The 23,165-nt window shown below is 42.8% G+C and overlaps 1 protein-coding gene and 1 long non-coding RNA gene across 4 annotated transcripts in view; one reads left to right on the top strand and one right to left on the bottom strand.

Moving 5' to 3' along the window:
• The window catches only part of LOC120523421 (potassium voltage-gated channel subfamily KQT member 1-like), a 754,760-nt gene that overhangs the window by 33,987 nt on the left and 697,608 nt on the right, over window positions 1–23,165 (bottom strand). The gene's annotated exons all lie outside the window — the stretch shown is intronic.
• On the top strand, window positions 515–11,748 carry LOC120523434. Its single transcript, XR_005632626.1, has 3 exons — window positions 515–1,350; window positions 9,226–9,402; window positions 10,672–11,748. It is a non-coding gene; the product is annotated as an uncharacterized LOC120523434 (long non-coding RNA).

Here is a 23,165-nt window from a genome sequence, read left to right as displayed (position 1 = left end):
GTGCCTTTCCTATCTATCTATCTATCTATCTATCTATCTATCATTTTGTTCAGTTCCAGCCGTATGCTAATATTATTTGACACCAATGTTTTCTCTCATCAAACAAGAGTCAATAATAGCCCAGAATGAGAAATCAAAAACAGAATTTTAAGAATTTTTACAAATTTATAAAAAAAAACAACAAAACCAAACTGTGAGCCCAGAGCCCGTTGTGCAGTGACTAATTTCAGTTTGTGGCTGCAGTGTTTTCAGGGCTCACCTTTCTGTTTTAAAATTTTAAAATGCATGTTAGACTTCAATCCCCCATCACTGTCCACCCACCATTTTGCCCTCTGATGACTGGGCGCCCCTGCCACCAGCCCTGTGGCTCTCTCAGCCCCCTGGATGACGCGGACACCTTTGTGGTGCTCCTCACGGCCGCCTTTATTCTGAGATCAGGAGTCCCTCCTAAGTTCACGGGCATGGAGGCTGGACCCTGCAGCGAGGAGGGGCTGCGCTGCTCCACAACCATTTTCAGTGGCGACCTGCCAGCAACAAATTTTATTAGGATCAAACTTTTAAAATGTGCTAACGCAGGAAAACCTGAGGCTTTTATTTCAAAGCTGCACTTTAATGAGGACTAAAGTCAAACTGTAGCCTGGTGATTCCAAAAAAAAAAAGAAAAGAAAAAAAAAATTCACCTCTTTGATCAAAAACTGGCTTTTCTTCAAGAGATCATCAAGAAACAGAGGGGAATGCAGCCGAGGACACTCCAGGATAATCCGGGCTGCACCCAGTATACCTCGCATTCTCACAGCCCTTCCAATCACCTAAGGATCACAGATTGTCAGAGCCGATCCCAGCAGCATCAGTGCCAGACGGGAACTCACTGCGGGCAGGGTGCCAGTCCACGGCACACCCACCATTTGGGCACATTTTCACTTTATTCCTTTGCAGCTGCAGCAGACCAAACCTGCCTGAGACACCATCCTGCTGCATTCTCATACTGCAGTGGCTGTGCCCTGCCATCAAGGGTTGGGTCCTGCCACCGCTTAAGAGAATGAACTGCTTTATGAATGCCACAGGTCGGAGAAGGCATAAACAAAATGGCAAATGAAAAGTCAGCCTTTTCTGGAAGCCATTCCCATACTGAGGAGTCCCAAGCACCGAGGGTGAGCACCACGTTCTTAGCTCAGCTCGATGACTTCACCTGTTGGACTTGTGACACGATGGATGAATACTTGTGATGTTTTAAAAAGGAGCAAGTGTGGCACAGTTAGGTGCTGAAAGGCAAACATAAGGCTTCCTGTTGAAGCCCCACGGTGGACCCCCTGAATGAGCGAGCGCAGATGTGACCACCTATGTCGTAAGGTAAGACTGCTGTGATGAACAGTGCAGTGCAAGCTAAAGTAAGGGCGCACTTGATGAAGGGGCTGGCTGTGGAGTTTTCAGAAATTGCAGTTTTTTCAAAGGTGTGCCACGTAAAGTTAATAACATAATGTCATGGTGGGGCCTAAGTGTATCCTAAGCTTAGGCGCAGGGTAATTGCGGAGGTTTGGTAAGTTTGAATCTTTAAACTGGCCCAGTGTGAGGGAGTGTGTCCTGCAGTGTGCCGGCGTTCCTCTCCTGGGTTGGTTATGACCTTGAGGCTGCTGCCGCCCCACCAAACAGTAAGTAGGCCTTGAAAATGAACGAATGAGTAAATGAAAGATTTGTTTGATTTGTTTATTGAACCAAAGACTCAAATGACTTGTTTAGACGTGTCCAGCAGTGAAGCACCGAGTCAAGTCGCAGACCAAAAATCGTTGCTGCCCCGAAGCACTTTTCTTCAACCTGTGGGATTACAAAGAGCTACGGAATTTGAACAGACAAGGAAGACACTGTTGCCCCGTTACTGGAAAGTCCTTTCAAGTGCACTGCGGTAGTGGATTCATTTACACGCTGAGCAGCAATGAGGCTGACGCTCGACTTTCATGTCCTTCTGCAGCTGCTCCGGAGAGGCTTTGATGTCCTGTCTGTTAGCAAAAGTTGCCAGCTTTAAAGAGCGCCACTGAACTTGAAGTTGCTGCCTGTTCACGTCCAGCGGGCTGTCGCAAAAACTGGCGCTGTCTGCCAAAAACTAAAGATCATCACCCCTCAAAATCATTTTTAGAGTGGGTGAATTTTGATTTGAACCAGCCGGTACCGATATTCTATATAGTGTCTTTCTGCAGTGATTGACACCCCAAAGCGCTTTACGAGTATGGTGCTAAACTGTTCACAAGTGCAGCCCTGACGTTTGAAGCGACTTGCTCAGGGTGACACAGTAAAGGACTGAAGTACAATTTAAAAATCTGTCTAACTCACTTAGTCCTGAACAGGGTGGCAGGGGTCTCTGGAGCCTATCTCAATTAGCACAGGGCCCAAGGCAAGAACAAACCCTGGACAGGGTGCCCATCCATCACAGGGCAAACACACTCATACAGTCCATGCATACAGCATACCCGCATGCCTTTGGACTGTGGGAGGAAACCCACGCAGACACGGGGAGAACAGGCAAACCTCACACGCGGGGAGGACCTAAGACACAAACCCTGGTCTCCATACTGCCAGGCAGCAGTGCCACCACAGCGCCACCATGCTGTCCACAGTATAAAATGTACTCCTTTATATTTATGAGGCTCCTTTCTCCACCACTACGTTAAGATACGTTATACTTTTGAGCATTGGTACACTATATTTGTTATATTTTTCGTTGACTACAGGAGTCTGGGAAGCTCACATGGTTACAGAGTAAGGATGTGAGATATAAACCATTCTTTATAAAATGTGATCAGGACACTTTTAGAGGTAACAGAGCTGAAGTTCACAGTTTTTTAAAACTCAAGCACAGGGTTGGGAAACAGACCCCAGTCCTTGATGTTACACAGCAACTTTCTACAGTAGACTCCATCACTGCCCGCACTAGAAACTGTGAAACTTGCACACGTATGCATATAGGCAGGGCAAAGCATAAATATACTTAAAAGGATGACTTTTTCTTACATATTTTCACACATGGGCGTCTGGGGATCGCCCTCCAGGCCCTGCCGAGGTACGCGTGGGGGGGACGCTGACACTAACTTTCCATCCTAAGCCACCTGTAGCTCTGAGCAACTGACCCGGCCACGGCGCCCAGAGCTGGTTGAGGTTTCTACAAAGCCAGACGGTCCCCAGAGGGTGGCGTCTGCTATCAGACCTGGCATCTGACCCCAGGCATGCTCAATTGTGTGCTTATACTTTCTATTAGCTTAAAAGCAATTCTGTTTATTGGGGCCATCGCACCCATCTGGTGCCCCAACATTACGAATCGTCTTAAGCACGTCTGTCTTCTGGTCACAATATATAAATGTTTTTAGCCGATACGATGGATTCATAAAGTATTCAGAGCCCTTTACGTTGTTCCGTGTTTTGTTAAGCTGCCTTATGCTATAGTCACTCATTTTTTTTTCCCTTATCAAGCAACACTCAATACTCCAGAATGACAAAGCAAAGACAGGATGTTGGCATCTCCATCACCTTGCTGGCACCTGACTTGAAGTGTGCCCTGTGTTCATTAGTGATCCAGCCATGGGCCCACCTGTATGGTCCACCGAGTGTCACTCTCATTTCATCTGTCCATAAAACCTTTGAAAAAATCAGCCATTTCTTGTCTTAATCTTTACACTTCAACTTATGACTCTCATTCAGGGTGGCCATCATTCACAGGACTCATTACCCTCACCATGTCTCTGGGCACCTGGCACTTTGTACTTCTGGACACTCCAGGTAGGTTGCAGTTCTGGAATATGGTGGCACTGGAGGCTAATGGCTTCCTGTTTAATTCTTCTCAAGTCTTTGTATATTTTTTCCTCCACACTGCTGACTATCTACAGCACACCGTTTGATCTGTACAATGGTCCCGTCTCAATTTACAGAGTGTTCTTCTTTCCCACTTCTAAGTGGGGTCGAGGTGTCTGATCAACCTTCTCCATACATCTCAGTCCTGCACCTCCTTCAGATCTTCTTTTACTTTCTCCATCCACCTCCACTTTTGCTCCCTCATTTTCTCCTCCCCTGTACTCCCTCTTTGGCCCACGTATTCATTGTCTTTCCTCATCACACGTCTACTCTCCTGTACTTTCTTAGATGTCTCCCCAACTTTTGTTGTACCTCTGATTCTCTCATTTCTTATTCTGTCCTTTTTTGCAACTCCACACACCCATCTCAGCGTCTTCTCCTGTGCCCCCTTTACTGCCCATGTCTCAGTGCCATACACCGTGGCTGACCTTACCACTGTCTTAAAAACCTGACCTTTAACCCTCACCTCAATTCTTCGATCACATGACGCTCCCGACGCCTTCTTCCAATTTTTCCATGCCTAGTGAGTGATCTCTGTTTCTAATTCTCCGTCTTATGTTACCACTGATCCTAGCTGCTTACATTTATCCACCCTCTTCAGTAGCTTCTAACTTCTGTATTCTGCTCACATCAAACCTCACATATTCTGTCTTTTTTCTATTTTTCTTGATCTTGCTTCTGTCACAAAGCCATTTCACAATTTGTGCCTTTAAGTGTCAGTTAAATCTCACTTTTTGGCCTATTTTACCCGAGGTAACGAAGCTGCCTAATAGTGATGCCCACCTTAATATGCCACACAATCACAGCACCTGAAGAGGAGCACATCAGACAGGCGCTCAGGTTTGTACGGTTTAGAGTTGTAAAAGGTGCACAGAACTAACGAATACTCACCTGCCTAATAATTGTGCACACTTGTCTATGTGGAGACGTTTTAAAATAAATTCAGTTCTCTATGTGCCCAAACATTAGCACAAAGGGGTGTTTGATGAGAACTGAGCCCACCTATTGCGGCAGACGACCAGGGATCCTGCCCCATCGGGACGCCTCGAGCAGGGAAGGACAGGCACAAGAGGGCAGCCCCCCTGGATTCCATCAGGGTCAACCCTGTGGGGGTCTATGGCCATCACCAGGGGGTGCCTTGACAATCCTGGAGCTCTGGAGGTCAGCACTTCTGCCACACCAGGAAGTGCTGCCGGAAGGAGAACCAAAAGCACCTGGAGCACATCCTGGTGCAGCCTCACTCCATTTGGGGCGTCGGAGTCGGGTGGAAGAGGGCAAAGCTGCCTGGGAGGAGTGGAGGAAGATTTTTGGGAGTTTTCTTTTCAGTGCGTTTTGGGGACTGTGTAGGGCCTGTGGGACACGGAGAAGAATATAAAAATAAATATTTCTCTTCATTTTCACCTGTGCCTCCGTTGTCAGTCTGTGTCGGGTCGGCGCCAACAGAGCACTTATTCCACACTATGATGGTGTAACGTCAGGTATGTGAATTTTGTTTTCTTAAGTAGACCAGACCTCGTTTGTAACCCCCACAACTATCAACTCGGCAACTGTTTCTCCAGCCTACCGGTGGCAGCTGCTTGCACAGACAGAGGGCAACAAGAAAGGAAAACACTTCTGAAGTTTATGAACTCACCCTGAAAAGTTCATCGTGGGACCATCAGAACGATGTCCGAGCAGGTGGGGGTATCCAAGGAATGTGCTACAATAAGCTGCATATGAGAAAACTGTCTGCATGCTGGATTCCCCCGCAACCTCACAGCAGATAAGAAACGGGCATGCGTCATATTGTCTCGGGGGAGTCTGCAGCAAGGACGTTTGAGCAACAAGGACAGCTTATTCCATAGCTTAGAGTTGGTGGGAATTACAAACAATTTCTGGTTACTCCTTCATAGGTAGGCTCACTTCCCATTAGACACCCCTCGTAATTAGACTCAGAACTATGATATTGTAAAAACCCAAAGGTAACGAAGAGACACCAGACTCCAGTAAGTGCTAATGGCTGCTTCTTTTTGTTGGCCCTACTGTGGATGTTGAACCACCACTGCCAGAAATGAAAGAGGCTTTGAGCGTCAGGCGCTGTCCAGCAGTGCAGTCTCTCTTAGCAGACGTTACTCGTCAGTCACAGCTCCGTCCCTTTCGCCAGATGCTGCACGTATCTCTTAGAGGTCCGGCCTTATAATATATTAAGGGAAGATCAGTGCGCAGTGCAAAATTCCAGGGTACAAAGTATCCAGCTTTGTGGTCATTCAGTCATTCCAACAATACAAACTGTATGTACTCTGCTACTCTGGGCATACAAAAAAAAAAAAAAAAGACTTTGGAATTGTGTTCACAAAAATACACCGGAAAGTAAACACTGATACCATCCATAAAAAACTTGGATCTCACACGGCAGCTTTAAGTGGGACGATTCCAAACAGACATAACTAGCTCAGGAGCAGCAGACACATCTAACTAGTATGTGCTTAGACAAGACTCTCCCCTTCATACCTCCAGCCACAGGACCCTGTGACATCATTCAGGGGAGAAGCTAGAGAGGGTCCGCCACTGGAGGTCTGCAGCCAAGTCAAAAGGGACGCACATGAAAACATGGCCCAGTTTTGGGGTTCAGAGTAGGAAGAGTCAGCATGGATTCAACTTTTTGTTTGTCTTCTCCTCAAAAGACAGACAGACAAATAGAAAAGACACCATTTAAATAGAGATACTGTACATGTGTCCTTCTGACTATATGAAATATCCAGTATAGTACCGTATCTGTCTCTCAGTCTAACTGACACATAGAAATGCACTGTATTACAGATAGATATGAAAGGCACTATACACAAATGCATTATTTATTATTATTGACATATATAAAGGCACTATATAACAGAAAGAGAGGAGAATTGGTATTGCCAGGTGTACAGAGTACTTTTCTTGTCCAACCATCACATCATCACTCTTTGGCGCCATGATATACAAAGGCTGTATTAAAATGTTTTACACAAGTTAATTTAATAGAAAACACAAATCTGTAAATTACAGCAACTTCCAGGCCGGGGCCCATCAGGCCAGTTATTAATTACATGTTTATAAAAAGCGACAAGAACTCTCAGCCGCCAAAGTCCAAAACGCGCTCGTCACTATTTCATCGTAGAGGCTCAGGCCAAGCTGTCACTGAGTAGTATTTAGTTGCTGTGCTGTTGATTTTCTCTATTTATCATTTCAATACAGCTCAGTTATATTGTGACCTAAACAGTTAGCAACAAGCAGAGTATGCAGACATAACGCAACTTAACACAACTTGCGGAGGTCTAAAGCCCATGCAAGCAGAATTTGTCAAACTCTAGATGGGGTGTAAGTCCATCGCTGCGCCCACACATGCACAAAAACAAACCCTCGCTTACATGGGGTCAACTGGGAATCATCAGTCAACCTAATGCGGACATCTTTGGGATGTAGGAGGGAATGGGATGTACCTGGAGAAAAACCTCCAGAGATACACGGAGAACATGCAGACTAAGAAATGGGATTCAAACTGGGCCACTGGATTTGTAAAACTGCAACACCAACCACTTCATAGTTGAGCCTCCCATTTCAACAGAGTATATAAAGTAAGCATACAGGACATTCATATTCTTAACCTTTACACGAATACTAACTAAAAGAGAATACATTTAAAAAGAAGTGTTCCTCCTGCGCCTCTCCTCAGCATCTTTGTGTGCTTTACTCTTGCCAGACATGAGGCATCAGCGCTCCTCTTGTGCCTTTTCTCGATGTTCTCGTGTGTCTCAATCTCTCGATCGTGTCCCTGTAAAGCCTGCTTCTCAGACTCTGTCACTTCGAGGACCTCTTCTTCACTTTTTGATTCCCACCGGTGGTAGACGGACTCCCATAACCTGCTATGAAAATGTAATTCCCATCTGTGAATACTTCCAGCCTTTGAAGGCCACTCAGGGTCTGCCTTGCTAGTATTTAGTGAACCGTCACTCAAACGCCCAATTATAGCTCCATTTTTGTAAGTCAAGTGGCTTTATTGCTAAACCATCCAAACACCATATTGGAGCATACAGTGGCACAATACAACATGCCACAGGACTACAGTACAAAATATAGATGAACACAGAACAAGTTCAAGACAGGTAAAGAACTATACTATACTATAAAGATTAAAAAATGATTAAAAATAAATAATACACAAGTGAATACAGAGTAATAAATAGTTAATAATAACAGTAAAACTAAAAATTAGAAAACAACAGCAGTGCCAAAAAATAAGAGCCAATCTTAAGTTATGAGTTAAACTCCTATCAATGTTTGCTTAATTTGAATAGAATATAAATGTCTTTCCTAGTCATAACTTATGGTACAGTCTTTTGCCCCCTATAAGTTATTAAGAGATAGAACCTTCTTACTGTAACTGAGATACAGTGTGATAATAAGCTCAGCTGTGGGAAGAACAGGTCCCAGTAAAGAGGGACTTGAAAGACCCATTTTCAAGTTAGAAATGGGATAAGCGTACAGTTTTCTGACCGTTTTGAAATGGTTCACAAATGTTAATAGTAACGATCTGAGATGTAACAAGATTAAGCTTAGAATTTAACTTTTCTTAACATGAATTTTTCCTTTTTTGCTATTTTAATTTTCCTTTTTTTGTGTGAAATGCTTTACTTTAAAACTTAACTAAACTTTTAAAAACGAAGATATTTTGTCTGTGGAATCATTTCTGTGCGTCAGGCTTTTGTTGAATCCCATTTTTTGAGTTGAAGCTGCTGAACTTACGCAGCTACACCAAGTGTAACAAATGTACTGCATATGGTATAAATTGTCTACTAGGGGCAGGGGGGCAGCTCAGAGTTCAGAGTTCAGACAGAAGAACTGGTTTAGATGCCACAGATGGAGGTCACGGTCAGGAATTGAACTCTTCACCCCCTTAAAGTGCCATGTGTCTTTGTCCCTTTCTGCACCCCTTAAGGACTGTATCCTCATCACTGCCATTGGGCCACCAAAGCCAAGCAGCCCAATCAGATCGCTCATAGGAACTAAACACCCACAAACAGACAGCAGTGTATTTTTATATAGTAGATATATTTAATGTTAACATATGTAAAAGATTATATCTGTATACTTATACAGCAAACACCTTGTCCCCTATTCTAGTTTGGTTTATGCCCTGTGATTACAACACATAATGTGCCATCCTCCTGGGACCTTTGGTCCTCTTCTTGATATCCCATTTACCAGCTAATATAAATATGTGCAAATAATACATGGGTATATTTTATATACCTATGCATTACATATCGATATACACACATACTGTATATATTGTGCTTTGAAGTTCCACTTTTCAGACTCATCGTAAATAGGTGCTTTTCCTAACAGTGTTGTCTCCTTCTCCATCCACAGTCTAATGAAGATGCCCACTGAAGGAAACTGACTGCGTCTGGGGCTCATAAGACCTGCGGGCACTGGAGCGAGAGGCAGTTAATGAGCAGCCTGACCTGCAGGACGAATCCCTGTGCCGTCACAGACCTCACGAAACGTTTAAGTCAAGAAGGACTAGTCGTTCAGACTGACCTTTAGGTGATGTGACTGCGCCAATGAGCGCTTGTTTCATTTATTTAAGCTTGGTCTTAGACTCTTAGTACAGTGTGGGATGATCGTTTTTTTTCCCCCATAATAATTTTACACCGATTAAGCATTAATTCTTGATCTTTGCTGTCACTTACATAGTGGTGATGTTCTGCATGTATTTTTGTACACAACATAATTACCATTAAACAGCGACACGTGCGGGACACGGCCCGTAATGCTGCTGACTGGTGGCTGCCACTTCTGTCTATTAAATGCAAAGCCCGTTTGTGGTTTTTTTTTTTATATTTAAATTGACTCTTTTGGTGCGGCTGGGATTTTCGGGGACTCTGTAATTAAAACAGAACGCCACCAGATAATTGCTAGATGGATGGATGAAAGACTGTAATATAAGAGAGAAAGATTTACATTTAGGATAAAAGTGATTACAGGTTATAAATAATAACCTTTTACATTATAAACAACTTCACACCCTCCAACTCCAAATGAGAAAATAATGTTTAAGCGGTTTGCTCTAAAACCATTGTCTGTTCAAATTACTACGCTGTAACCAAGAGCAGCCATCACTCTATTATTGCTTTCAATGCTTGGCCAGTAGTTTCCATTTTTAAATGTAATAATCTAATGTAATATTGATATGTTTGTTTAAGTTGCATGGCATCCACTCAAAGTTTCTCTAAGCATTTTAGTTTAATTTGAATGTAATGGGATATAACAGAGAACATAATTATAAAGTCAATTTAAGTGAAGACCAGGATTCTCATCGTGACCAGCTGTGATGGAATGGCGCCTGGCCCTGCGATCCTGAAGTGGATTAAGCGGCTTTAAGAATTTCGATGTTATGTTACATCACGATTGAGGAGGATTTACTGAGTAAACCATTCAGGCGAATAACGAACAGTAATACGTCAAACAGTTCCGAGCAGGGCACACGACTGTTTATACAGAAACGAGGCCCTTCACCATTTGGAGTTGTCACCGTCATTATACAGACTAGTGACCTGATCCTTTCCTGTTGACTTGTATTTGATGGATATTTGGGTAAAATGTCATTAAGGTTTATTCCTTTCAAGAATGTAACCAGTTGTGATAGTTTGGTTCTCTTGTCACGCATGGCTTCAAATGGCCTTTCTAAGTCGGAGTCCTGAAAAATGAAATGCTTGTTCTAATTAAAGCTTTAGCCCGTCTTGTTGATTGCTTGTGATTTTTTTTTCCTTTGTACCTGTCAGTTTATAAACTCCGAGGTTTCTGTTCCTACAGCTGAATTGTCCCCAAGCGATGCTGGGCCTGTTTTAGCTCTGCGTGAGAAGAAGCAGACCTGACTGTGTATTCCAGTGACCGGTGGACAACTTAACCGTGTTCTCTTGGATATTACAAACCTCTTTACTCACAGACTCAAGTGTCGTCATTCTTCAAAATATCAATATAAAATGAACTTTAAAAGAACACAAATAGCTTCTTGTTATAGAAATTCTCAGGTGGCCACAATGGCTAAAGTCATTTACAGTGGGACGTTGGTGTCAATGGCCTTTTGTGACTGTCACATCATCCACACCGTGTAATAGATACCAAAAGGTCAAGGGGCTGCTCGAGGGAAATGTGGACAGTGAAGTGTCACCCCAAGTGATCCCTTAGTTTGTCTAAATGTGTCCCAGTAGGAGCTTTCAAACCTGACTTCTGTTGGAGGACCCATTAGGTGCTTCGGTGTATTCAGCAGTCAGCCAAGGCAGGAGGCACAAGAGATGAAGCAGCTAAAGACTGGCAGTAAGCAGATGATCATCTGGTTCTAAGTGGCACACCAACCAAAGCCACGTCACAGATGACAGCACACACTCTGCAAAATGCTGATTTAGAAAGCGTTATGTGGTCACATCACGACAGCAGTGCACATAGGATGGCATCACTTGACAAGAACACCGAGGCAGATGGTGTGTTGGGATGCACAACATAGAAGTAATTGATTTTTTGGAAATGTTGAAGCCGTTTATCAATGCGCTGTAAAGAGCCATTTTAGGATGACTTTTTTGGGAAACCAAGCTAAATAAGGACAAACAGAAACAGTCCAGAGAAAGAAGAACCAAAAACAGCACAACCAGCAGCCATACCACCTGCACCTCAGACATGGCCACTCACCTGTAGCGTGTTCAGGCCCAGCCAGTACTTGGATGGGAGACCATCTGGGAAAAACCTTGGGTTGCTGCTGGAAGAGGTGTTGGTGAGGCTTACCCTGTGGTCTGAATGTGGATCCCAATGCAGTGATGGGGACACACGTCCTTCAGATGAAACGTAGGGCCCAGGTCCTGACTCTCTGTGTCATAAAAGATCCCTGGGAATTCTTTGTAAAGAGTAGGGTGTATCCTGAAGTCTTGGCTAAATTGCCCACCATGGCCTGGTCATTCTGGCCCTCTAGTCATCCCCTGTCTCTAATTGGCTCTTCCTCACAATTTCACCATCTAATAGCTCACGTGTGGTGAGTGTACTGACGCAATAATGGCTGCTGTCGTATCATCGAGTTGGATGCTGCACATTAGTGCTGGTTGAATTGGCTCCCCTTTCACTGCAGTGCTTCGAGTAGTGAGAAAAACGCTATATAAATGTGAAGAATTATTATTATTCTTATTAAGAAACAAGGGCTGTTACGTATCGGTTGTTACCTTCATCACAGGTGGCCACTAATGCCTCCTTCTTTTTCACCCACAGACTGGAGGATGAGTCTCGTGATGAGCTTTGACGTCAGTCCTGGTTTTCACCAGGGGGTCCCGCAACTTCTGCTCTGGGACCCATTTAATTAGCGACGGTGTCGGGAGCCAACATTCACAAATGAACCCATTGCTGATAAAGATGCAGCTACTGGTGGACATTTTCAAGAAAAAAAAAACCCTACAAAGAGCATAGGACAATGGAGGATTTCTTTTGGTCTTTATGTTCAATTTTCTTTTTATTGTTTATATTAAGCAGAATGCCAGGAAGGACCCCAACCCTCTAACATTCTCCTTTTCCCTCCTTTATTAAATCAAAAGTAATACACTAATGATTGGCTTGGACAGCAACACTTGTTACTGATGGGCAGTGAAGAGCATTGGAAGATGAAGAAACTACTAAATGGGCTTCTGATGCTGACGGGATACGGTCATGAACCTGTAGTGGAGAAAGCGAAGTCCACAGAATGCATGTTGTGTGTGTGTGTGTGTGTGTGTAGCATAACACTTTCAAATCCACTTAACCCAAGTCAGGGTCATGATGGGACAGAGCCATAATGGCAGCATCAGGCGCAGGGTGCCAATCCACTATTAAAATTGCCAGTTAGCCTAACATATGTCTTTGGAATTTCAGAAGGAAACCACTGGAGAAAAAAAAAAACACCAGAGATGGGGGAGAAAATGAAGACTCTGCAGGATTTGAGCACATGAAGATGGGTTTATGACTCAGCAGTGCTAACTAATACACGTAAATTCAGATATTATAGTAACGTGGGCGAAAATCTGTGCTGCCCCCTGCCTGGGAAACTACTGTTCTCCATGACGTTGTACCCAACCTGGCTGCACTTTCTCCAGCCAAGAACAGCCATCTGTTCGCCTAGAGGTTATGTGACCTGTCGACATCCAACCATGGCCTTATCCAAGGGAGACCCCTTCCTGCTCTTTGTTTTCAAGATTCATCTATTGGCACTAGTGAACCTTTAAGGAGGGATCCTCCTGTTCTTCCACAGTCCTGATTGCTCCACCGGTAATTGCTTCCTAAAACTGGCCCTGGTTTTTCAGTCATTTAAAGTGACATAGTTAGATGACGAGACCAGCAACTGTGCTCAGTACGTCAAGAAGCTGTGGAGTGTGACCAAGAGAAAAGATAAGGATGTGGGACTCAAACCACAATGCTGCTGGCTTAGGGCTGGACTAGTGAGGTTGATGTGTGGTCGCACAATCCGCAGTTGGACCTGCTCCCATTGGCACCATTCTACACCCACAGCAGACCAGCACTCACATTGCTCTTTCTGACCATTTAATGTAGAGCATCATTGTGGGATTCTTCATTTTTTTCGTGATTAAATTTAAATACATATACACACCCAGGCACACTGACATTTAAAAAATGTACTTGCGTTTTCCTGAGCCTCAGGGCCATAATATTGGTCCATCAGTGGTGCGGAAATCCAACGCCCAACTCGTCTGACACGGGTAAATTGACCGTCGGACAAGCGTGTTTTTCTGGTTTCAGTTGTGTGCGGACAAGTGCAATTTTCTAGAGAAAAAAGAATTATATGTGCTGTGCGGGGCACATTTTTACCACAACTTTCAAATTTGGGTACGTACTTCGTGTGGAAACAGTCCACTTAGGCATGTTCTTCATGTCTCAAATTGGTCTTCAATATTGTTTACAAAATGACGGCTGATTTTTCAAAGGGGAATCACTCTTACGGTCTTACAGAAGTATTTTTTCATGCCGACATTACGATGTAATCTGATGATTTTTCATTATAATCGATAACTTTTATATATTATTGATAAAATTCATTGTTTCTACATGAAAATCTGGCCATTTTACTTACAATGTAACTGTTTTCACCACATAACAAAGCTTGCTAGGCAGTTAATCTTTCCTGAAATTTGCGATTTCGCGTAGGTTGTGATATATTAAGGAGTAAAGAAATTTATTGCGTGACAACATCAATTTTGATGAGCTGTCTTATAGGTCGTTTTTGATTAGGGAATTTTTCATATAAAACAAGTTGGTTTCGCGCTGTCGGTTTATTAAAAATAAAGAAGAAAACATTCTAACGGTTTCCAAATGTTATGAAATATCTATAAAAATCTTCACTTAGACGCGATTATTTTTTCCCAACAACATCGGTAATATTTACTTCTTTGGAAACGTACCATCTTGCGGAATTTCGAATACATCATTAGGAATTACCGTGTGTAACCCATCATGCACTGCAGTAAGCACGTTTTTCTCGCTAAATGCGTGTTACTTAAACTGAAGTAGCATCGCGGATGAGAAATGGATCGTTTCTTGATTAAAACTGGCACAACAGGCCCTGAAAAACCTGACAATGAGGGCAAGAAAAGAAAAACAAAAGTTAGAAGTGACCGTGAGTATGATAAAAAACGAAAACGGTCTTTTCAATCGCAATGGCTCAAAGAACTTTCGTGGGTAAATGCAGACGACACTGACTCCGTTTTTTGCCAAATTTGCCGTCAGTATCAGTACCAGGAACCATGCAGTTCAGCTCAAGCAGAAATGAACAGCATTCAGCCCATGCTGTCTGAGATGGTAAAGATTCTTGGGGGAGAAGATGTTGCAAGACAAATGCTGAAGAACATGGCAGAAAATGAATCAGGACAGTGTTCTGTTATGTAACTGTAATATGTGAAACAGAACTAGTGTAGTATAATGAAGGCATTGTTTATTAGTGAGTTAAAATGATGAGGGAATCTTTTATATAATGTTCTAGAGCAAGGTGGCAAAATACTACTCCATGAAAGAACTTTTATGAGTTTTAAAATGGAAGGCAGTTTTGGTATCAATAAAAGAGATCAGAAAAAATAAACTATTTTTCACTTTTGTTATTTGTTTATGGGCAAGTGAATTTAACTGGCAGACAAGTGGATTTTCTAAGTTTACTTGTTCGTGGACAAGTAGAAGAAAATTTGAATTCTACACCCCTGTCCATCAATGAAACATTTCTTTTGAATCTATCAGTGAGTCAGGAACATGTAGGACCTTCAGACAGACACACAGACACATATGATTGTACAGTTTGTAAATATATTTTTAGATCTCAATATTTAAAACACACTGTATAGGCAAATATGTATGCAATCACAGCGTAATACATCAAAAATAAATTAAAATTTCCCTTGGGATCAATAAAGTATCTATCTATCTATCTATCCTGTAATATAGTGCCTTTCTTATCTTTCTATTCATGTCTGACCTGCTCAATCTAATTTAGGACCAACACAACTGGGCACACAGCATGAACCAGCCTTGACTGGCGCTGCGTCTGCCTGATCCGTCCTCCTGCTCGATTTGCACTGTGACTGCTCACTGTTTTCGTGCTGATGTTCATCACCACACATTTCACTGCACATGGCACCTGCAGTTCCTTCTCATTTCATCAGACAATAACCAGTTTATTGCCCCAGTAAATCAAAGTTGGGTAGTGACAGGACCATCAGTCCAACAGTGAGCCTCCTCATGCACATAAATGCACCCTGACTAACATGGGGTCAGTCCAGAATCTCAGGTCACTCTAATACTGACATCTCTGGAATGTGGGAGGAAAACCCACACAGACACAGAAAGAGCATGGACACTCCTCATGGACCACAACCAGGCAGTGGGATTCACACTTGGGGCGCTGGATTTGTAAGACAACAGCACTAACCAAACCAGAACTGTGCTGCCCAAAATAATGTGGAATATATTACATAATAAACAACTTATGACGTCCTGTGTGGTCTCGGTGCCAAAGGAAGGGCATTCCAGTGACCCCAAAGACCAGTTGCTTTTACTTCAAACATTATGAAGACCTTTGAGAGGCTGGTCCTAAAACAGCTCCAAAACAGACCCATGGATCTTCTGCAGTTTGCCTATCAGGCACATTGAGGTGTGGAGGATGCTCTGATCTACACACTCCACAGAGCCGACTCCAGTCAGGATGATGTTCTTTGATGTTTCCAGTACCTTTAACACCACTCTGTCTCACTGACTGGGGAAAAAGCTCACATCTTTAAATCTTGATGCTCCCAAAGTCTCCTGGATCATGGACTACCTGACCAAAAGACAGCAGTTTGCAAGGCTGAGGGACTGTGTGTCAGAAATGGTGGTGTGTAATACTGGAGCACTTCACAGAACTGTCCTGCCTCCCTCCCTCCCTGTGTGCCCTCCACACAATGGATTTTAAGCATTGAAGCAGAACGTGCCATCTACAGAAATACCCAGATGACTTGTTCATCATAGGCTGCATTAATAATGGAGGCAAACCAAAAACAGGAGGGCTAATAGAGGACTGGGGTGAAGGAAGAACCACCTGCAACATCAGCATGACAAAGGAGCTGGTGGTGGACATCTGGGGTGTCAAAGCACCTCTGAGACCAGTCAGCATTCAGGGTATGACGTGGAAGCGGTGCAGAGCTAGTAGTACTATGAACAATAAACTGGACTGGTCTGACAACACAGTGGTGCTGGACAAGAAGGGCCGGAGCAGACTGGACTTGCTAAAGAGCCTCGGGTCTTTTAATTTGTGCAGTGAAATGCTGGAAATGTTCTACCAGTCCATAGTAGCCCGTGTGACTCCTGGGGAAGCAACCTGAGCACAAAAGAAGCACAATGGCCTGTACCATCATAGGGCAAACCCTGGACACACTGGATAATTGTTATGGAAAAGAGGATGGGAGTAGAATTGAATACTGTCATCCCCTCCAGGAGGCGCTCTCTTGGATCACTTTTAGCCATAGGCTCATTTCACCGTGGAGAAGAAGTGTCCCTGGGGGTCTTTTCTGTATCCTATCATCAGCCAATTCAGGCTTCCTCCTGATGTCACAAACTAAATACTTGTACTCTTTAAATTCACTCGGCAATTTCTGCACTATGTACATTTATTTATTTATTGGTTGATTGTATTTTTTGTCTCCTGAGTCCATACCTTTATTTTTTCTGTTTCTACTGTTGTATGTGTCTAAGTTTCCCCTTGGGATTAATAGAGTTTATCTAATCAAGTCTAATAAACAACAATTACCAAAAACAGCACAATATATTTAAAGCAAGTCAACTTGTCAAAAACCAACAAAACAACACAACATCCACCACTGAGCCCTCAGCCCTCTTGTTGTGTTTTCTGATGTTATTTCAAATATATTCATTTAAACTCGCCTACGCGGTGGTGTGCTGGGGTGGCAGCATAAAGATGAAAGACGCCTCACGCCTGGACAAACTTGTTAAGAAGGCAGGCTCTATTGTAGGAGTAAAGTTGGACAGTTTAACATCTGTGGCAGAGCGACGGGCACTAAGCAAACTCCTGTCAATCATGAAGAATCCACTGCATCCACTGAACAGGATCATCTCCAGGCAGAGGAGTAGCTTCAGTGACAGACTTTTGTCACCGTCCTGCTCCACTGACAGACTGAGGAGATCGTTCCTCCCCACACTATGCGACTCTTCAATTCCACCCGGGGGAGTAAATGCTAACATTAATTTTATTTTAATTTTTTTCATTTTTATTACTATTTAATTTAATATTGTTTCTTTGTATCAGTATACTGCTGCTGGATTATGTAAATTTCCCCTTGGGATTAATAAAGTATCTATCTATCTATCTATCTATCTATCTAAACATCTGAAGGTGGAAATCAGCAGGGAGCTGAGCCAGAAAGTGTCCAGTCATTAACCTCCACTCAAGTCTGCTTTGGAATTTGCTTTCCTTCTCCAGAGGTAGGTGGACAACAGATAACATGGCCACCTTGGTAAAGATTTAAGTGACAGTAGAAACGCCTCTGGAGCACTCAGTGTATGAAGACGAGAAAAGACCACAGATACGCACCTTTAGGATTAAACTACCTGTTAGCATTGGGGTTTGGGTGCGATTTAATCGATGCTTTGTTCATCTCTCCTGATCTCATCATCCATTTTATAATAATTTAAACACCTTAAAGGCATTTGAAGCCACTTATACCAATTGATGTCATTATATCATAATTTAAATCATACTAAACCATCCCATTGCACCCTCAAACAATGATATGCTGCCCAGAAAACATTAAGCTTCATTCTGGAAAAAAAACACACACTTATAAATTGACGGAAATAACTGCAAGTGCGAAAAACATTAACATATATAACACAGTCCCACCGCATGAAAGAGGCCCGCTGCAGTAGTAACAACAATTAGCAAAAACAGCAGAGCAGATTTACACCAGAAACATTGAGCTATACAGCGTCCACCAGTGAGCCCTCAGGCTTCTCCTTTGCGCTTTGTACTCATAACAGTGCAAGATGTCATTTTAAATATAATAATCTGAACATCTAAAGCTGGATATTAACAGGGAACTGAATCTGAAAAAGTATCCAGACAATAACATCCACTCAAGCCTGCTTTGGCCAACACCTTTCCTTTTTCAGGCGTAGGTGGACACAAATCCTTTAAAGAAACAGTAACATGGCCACCTTGTTGACGCAATAAGATACGGAAATAAAGTACATGAGAAACTCATCTGGAGTACCCACAGAATTAAGACAATAATTCAGCACAGATATCCTAAAGCACATGAGGCATATATACTTTGATTCTTTAGATTAATATACAGTACATAACACATTTTTACATACAGTATACATACTATATATATATATATATATATATATATATATATATATATATATATATATATGTGTATAATGCTTTATATCTAATAAATATACACACATCCATATACACACCCAGACACACTGGTGGACTGTCACCTTCTGTTCCCAGTTGGTCTCTGCTTAGCACCAGAAGCCATTTCCTCAGATGGTGTTTGGCCAGATTAAGCAACGTTGAATGCATACTGTATATTATGTGTGTGCACAGATATATTTATATTTAAAACTATAGTCATACATAGGTATACATAGATTTTAAAATATAAGGTACTTAAAAATAGACATTTCAGATTTTTTTTTTTTGAATATGGGCGTAGGCTTTTCTTTTTTCTCTCTTTTCTAAACTTGCAGTAACAGATTGCACAAACACAAGATAATCAGGATGCAAGCTTCGGAAATCAATCAAAAGGCAATTAGATGGTGAGCCTTATCGGTCTTCTAGGTAATCAGATAAGAGTGACAATGGAGGAAGAAGCAGATGGACGACCACATCGATTCAATGATAACACCCCCATGGTGCTCGTGGTCGAATGAAAAGCCAAGCTTTTTCCTAAGGTTGTATGACGCCCGTGTTTTTTGTGGTCAGGAGTTCTGTAAAGCAGAAGAGAGCCTTAAGTTTAGACAGCTAACAAAGCCAAAGTACAGATCATTTAAAGGGCGTGCAAATTATGGGCACATTTTCCCCAATCTGTCCTTCTGTTTGCTCACTCAATCAGGAGAAAGTAGGGTGAAATGACACCTTTTATTAAGCTAGCTAATATTGAATGCAGCTAAATAGATTGCAAATGCAAGCTTTCAAGGACAACCTAACCCTAACCTAACCTGTACTAATATAAGCTAGAGTATTTTTCAGTTTCTTTGTTACACCTTGCCTGATGAAGGGGCCTTAGCTGCCTTGAAAGCTTGCATTTGCAATCTATTTAGCTAGCGAATAAAAGGTGTCATTTCACCCTACTTTCTCCTGTATCAATCTATGGCTAACACGGTACAACACTCTACTCACTCAATCAGTAATATGTTTGTTCAGCAGACTGCTGGGCATGGCTGGTGGTAGTGGTGGTGGTGGCGGCTCAAGTGACACTGCGCTCTGGCTGTTTCCTCCTTTTGAGGTTTTGTGAGGGTCTGATGGAGATCAAGAAGATGAGCTTGGGTGAGATGATGAAGAGGCAGCGCCATGTAGATCTGTGCGCCACAAGTGGTATCAAGCTAAAGGCTGGCCAGCTCACAAAGTGTGCACATACAAAGACATTCAAGTAAAGAGAGGGGTGCACAGTGGGCCCATGATGCCCACGATCAAAGGTTAAAATGAACAAAGGCCCACCTGAAGAGCAGGAGTGGTGTGGACGGAGTTGGTGCAACAGGCCACATCATAAATTCAAAACCTTGTTATTCCACAGCTGCACAATGAGTATGCTAATGGCCTGGGCTAACGGAGTGGTCATTAGATTTGAGAGGCTTGTGCACCCTGGATATGCAGAGGAGGTCACATTAGTTATTAATTTAGCTTTCCTGGTGTTTTTAATTTGCACCCCATGATTTGACATTCTGTCCCATTCAATAGTAATCAATCTGTTCAGTGTGCAAAACATCTCAAACAGAAGGTGGGTTCGTTTTAAATTAACTTATTGAAGCGAGTATTGATTGACACACGTTTAACAGCTCGGCGCAGATGCACAGACATTTCGCTCCGGAAGCATCCATAAATTGGAAAGCCTGTAGTGAATCAATACTCCTAATGGTGTGGATAAGGACATCTGTGTCAAAGCAGTCAGGCATGGCATCTCGTCAACACCAAAGCTGACTACAGGGCTTCACAGCACAACGAGAAGTCCCATAACTGTTTAATGTTTCTGTGTTATCTGGAAACTGGCAATGTGGAGCCTCACTGATCTAGGTGGTGGGCTGTTACCTACAGGGCTGCTGCTTTGGTTCCCCCACTGACTTACAGTGGCACCCTAATGGAGTGTCCTCACCTGCCATGACTTCAAATGTAGAAATCAGGAAAGCGGTGCATTACGTCTGTACTTGTGATGGATTCAGGAAGTTTTCAGACCCCTTCACTTTTTTATGTTGTAGATATAATTTTAAATGGGCATACTTGGCATGTTTGCTCCTCACTCTATACTTAATAACCCATAATGAGAAAGTGAAAACAAGTTTACAGAATATTTTGCAAATTTATCAAAAATTAAAACTGAAATATCTCTTTCATAGAAGTAGACAGACTCTTAATTCAGTACTTTGTAGAAGCCCCTTTGGCACCAATTCCAGCTTTCACCCATCTTGGTTAAGTTTCCACTAGCTAGTTCATCACAATCTTCCCAGCAGATCCTCTCAAGCTTCGTTAGACTGTATGGGAAGCGTCTGTAAACTGCCATCATCACATCTCTCCACAGATGTTTTGTGGTCTTCATGTCTGGGCTTTGAACAGGCCGCTCAAGGACATTCAGAGACTTGTCCCAAAGCCACTCCAGCACTGTGTTAGCTGTATGCTTTCGGTCATTGTGTTACTAAAAGGTTAACCGTCATGGTCTGAGGTTGCATGCACTCTGGAGCAGGTTTTCTTCATGACCTTTCTGGTTTTGACTCATTTGATCTTTCCCTCAATTCTGACCAGTCTCCCTGTCCCTGCCACTGAGAAGCACCCCAACAGCAGGCCTCTCCACAACCATGCTTTACCATAGGGATAGCATGAGGCAGGTGACAAGCACTGCCTGGTCTTCTCTAGACAAAGTGCATGCTGGTCTGCCCAAAGAGATCAATTTTATCTCAAAAGACACAGATGACCTTCTTCCTGATGCTTTCAGGATTCTTTAAAAGTCATTTAGCAAACTGAAAGCGAGCTGTCATATGCCTTTTACTCAAGAGTGGCTCTGTCTAGCCACTCTACCGTAAATGCCTGATTGATGGAGTACTGCTGAGGTGCTTGTCCTTCTGACAGGTCTCCCACCTCAACAGATCACTTCTGAAGTTCTGTTGGCGTGACCATTGGGCTCTTGGTCACTTCCCTGACTAAGGCCCCTTCTTGCAATGTTACTCAGTTTGACCAGATGGCCAGTTCTGCTGGTGGAAGAGTTCTGGTGGTTACAAACGTCTTCCGTTTTACAACTGATGATGTCAAAGTGCTCCTAGGAACACTCAATACTTTCGAAATGGTCTTATCCCCTTGCCCTGTCCTGTGCCACACCACCTTTTGATCGCTGAGATGCTTCAATGTCATGCCTTGGTTTCGATCCTGAAATGAAGTGTGTAGGACCTTACATACACAGGTGTGTGCTTTTCTAAAATATGTCCTAGACCAGGGGTGGTGAACTCCAGGCCTCGAGTGCCGCAGTGGCTGCAGGTTTTCATTCTTACCATCTTCTTAATTAGTGACCAGTTTTTGCTGTTGATTACTTCTTTTAATTAACTTGACTCCGGCCCCATAGTTGTTTCTTTTTCTTTGATTAGCAGCCAAACAATAATGAGACACAAAACAAGCCACCACATGACCAGCTCCCCTGTGCCCATCACACAATATCTGAAATTAAAGAGAGGTGATGGTCTTGGTAAGGTTGATCTCTCAGGTCACCAAAACATTTTGACATTGGTGCTCTTAGAAAGAACAGAAAAACAACAGTTTTTGAAATGTGTGCTGTGGCAGAATGAGAGCAGCAACAAGTCATGGAGTTAAATAACGGGTTTAATTAACAGCAAGAATTGGCTTCTCATTAAGAAAGTGATTGGAGTGAAATTGGTTGGAGTTTGAAGCTCCAGTTTAGCTGGTCATCTCTTAGCTCGTTTCACATCTCATTTATGCTTGGGTGTCATTTAATGAAGAAAGGAATCAATTCAGAGGGCTGAACTCTTCTAACAGGGCTATTAAGGTGATGGCGAAAAAGTTAATTAGCGGTGAAAACTGGTCACTGATTAGGAAAAGGGTTAGAATGAAAACCTGTAGCCACTGCGGCACTCCTGGCCTGGATGGAGTTCACCACCCCTGATCTAGACACATCTGAAGGAGAATTAAAGCAAAGAGGATGAACCTGAACACAATTAGGAATGTCACAGCAAAGGCTCTGAATACCTTTAGGAAAGAGAGATTTCAGTTTCTGATTTTTGAAAACGTTTTTCACTTTGCCATTAGGGGTTACTGAGTGTATACCGATGGGCAAAAACATCAGATTCATCCATTTCAAATTAAATCGACAACCCAATAAAGTGCACAGAAAGTGAAAAGGTCTGAATACTTTCTGAATCCACTGTAAATACTTATACAAAGGTGCCAATCTCTCTCTCTATATATAAAATCCAACGTCTGTCTGTCCGCGTTTCACAAGAGAACTACATAACGGATTTAGACCGGGTTTTTTCTATAATTTTCTTGAACATTCCAGTTGATTTTGCGAATT

Source organism: Polypterus senegalus, chromosome 1, assembly GCF_016835505.1.
Source record: "Polypterus senegalus isolate Bchr_013 chromosome 1, ASM1683550v1, whole genome shotgun sequence".
Classification (NCBI taxonomy): Eukaryota; Metazoa; Chordata; class Cladistia; order Polypteriformes; family Polypteridae; genus Polypterus; species Polypterus senegalus.
Note: the sequence above shows the minus strand (reverse complement) of the source record. Positions and strands in the feature narration are given on the sequence as shown.